Genomic DNA, 2,596 nt, shown 5'->3' with positions numbered 1-2,596 from the left:
ACACGACCACGTCACCATGTAAACAAACCGGTTTACCATATGGGGCGAGCGAGGAAAGTATCCACAATTCGCTGAAACATTTCCAACGCTGAACAGACAAGAAGGGAAACACCTTACACACGACCACCGCCGCGGCCGTGTGTTGATGGAGGCGAAAAGCAAAGGCGCCCGTGTGCTGTTCGATGTCAATGCACGTTAAAGGTCCCCAGGTGGTCGAAATTATTCCGGATCCCTCCACTACGGCACATTTTTCTACCTGTCTTCTTTCACTCCCACCTTCCTTTCTTCGCCTACTGTGCGGTTCGGATGTCCACCGAGATATGTGAGACAATTACTGCGCCATTTTCTTTCCACAAAAGCGAATTTTTGATTTTCCTTAAAGGCCATCGGTTATCTTGCATTTGCATTACATGCCCTGCCGAAGCATATTTCTTCCTCTTGATTTTGACTGGGATATCATTAACGTGTGTTTCAACCCTCATCCACTCTGCCCTCTTCTTTTCTCTTAATTTTATATCTATATTTTTTCTTCACATAGCTCGCTGCGCTGTCGTTAACTTAAGCTGAATATTTGTTAGCCTCCCCATTCCTTCCTCATCGGTAAGTACCGGTAAGACACAACTGTTGTATAATTTTACCTTGAGAGATCTTGGTTAGCTATCGTTCATGAGCTGAGAGAACATGCCAAATTCGCTCCACCTCATTCTATTTTTCCTAGTGATTTCACTCTCATGATCCGGGTCTGTGGTCACTATCTGCCCTAAACCGACGTACTCCTTTACCACTACCAAATTATCACATTCGCCTAAAAATGATGCCGGCATTAGTGGGGGTCACATCAGCAAGATAGCGTTGCGCAGCAGAATAAAAACCCCTAGCTAGAAAGAGACAGTTATTTATTTGTATATTTACGTCACCCTAGAGGGCCACGTGTATTACAGAGCGGAGTGGAAAATGTACATAAATAGAGAGGAAAAATATATGAGGTTTTAGGAAAGTCAAACAGGACATGATTATCCGATGTGCGCTGGTGGTTCGAGGAACTGCTCATAATCATTAGTGCAAAAAAATGAGCGGAAAGGTGGTTCCAAAAGTGAGATTTGGGTCAAGAATGACGCGAGAAGAATTTTGTGTTGCGTGACGGAAGTCGGACTTAGACATGATGATCAGTGTGGTGGGATTGGCTGGAGGACGAGGTGAACACGTAGAGCGGTTGATGGTACATCTTGAAAAAGGCGATGCAATACACGTTTCTGCCCAATGTCAGTAATGGGAGGTATAGATTAGACTATATAAAAGTTGTATGGCTACATGGAAGTTATACTCGCTGTGCGGTTGCAGTTCGCAAGGATAAAACAGGTAGAGCTATTCTGGAGCATCTTGTGATTGCTAATTAAATTCTAATGAATTGATTTTTATACGGTGTTGCGTTATCGACTTTGCATCGTATTAATACTTTACATACGAAGAGCTTGAAGCAAGAAGGAACATAAAAAAGATAACTCATAAGTTAGCCTAGCATGAGATTTGCATTTTTAATTGTTTTCGGTAGGAAGAGACCAGTTTAGGTTTGACGTAATGTGAACGCCGAGGTATTTATATGAAGAAGCTGATTCCAATGAAATGTTATCATTGAATAGGATTGGTGAGGTGGACGCTTTTCTAGACACATGCTTGACGTTGGATTCGTTAAAGTTTAGCTGCATTAACGGTTGCTTGCAAGGTTTCTTGTAGTGACAAGGTCTGACGGAAGTAATAAAGAGTCGTTATCGTTGGTTATTTCTCTAAAATTACGAAGCCAACAGTACATAGCGGAACATGTGAGTTCACAAGATAGGGGAGATTATATATGTGAATTGGAAACAATAGCGTTCCAAGAACTCAGCCTTGAGGAACTGCTGAACGCACATCTGTAAAATTGGAGTTTTAACCGTCAGCAAAAGGAATTGTGAGCGATTAAGAAAACTTGCACCCCATTTCGATGCCTTGTCGAACGCCTTTGAAAAACCTAAGAATATTCAATAACTATAGAAAGGATAGATCCAACATATGATTCAATGTATGTGTAAACCATATTAACCATTTTTCATAAAAGTAATATTTTCTAAAAACACGTTGCGCTGGCGTAAAAATTGAGTGGTTGACGTAAACTAACAACGTTTCTGGAAATGTATGCTGGAGCAATTCACAAGAAGTTCTGGTAAGGAAAACGTAACGATAAATACTAGAGAATGCATTGCTGCCGGATTTGTAGACGATCATTCCGATGCTGCCTATATAATCGAAACAATAGCAGAACTGGCGTGGACGCCATTCCAGAGTATGCACGCGCGACATCAGGCGCAGGGCCCGTCTGGCTTTATAATCTTACTGTTGTTGGCGATAATTTTGCTTATTGCTTTTATTGTAAATAGCGCTTATTAATATCAATCAGGGAATACACTGAACACATAGGTTTGCTTATGCGCCAGGCAGTTGTTGATATGCATGACAGTGAAATTTGCATGGAGACTAAAACCTCTACTTTTGATTGAAGGGTTTCTCTCTCTCTTATGCGCCAGCGTTAAAGTACCACGCCGATACTCTGTGTGAAGAG

This window comes from Amblyomma americanum, chromosome 3 (assembly GCF_052857255.1).
Source record: "Amblyomma americanum isolate KBUSLIRL-KWMA chromosome 3, ASM5285725v1, whole genome shotgun sequence".
Lineage (NCBI taxonomy): Eukaryota > Metazoa > Arthropoda > Arachnida > Ixodida > Ixodidae > Amblyomma > Amblyomma americanum.
This window is presented reverse-complemented; position numbering follows the sequence as displayed.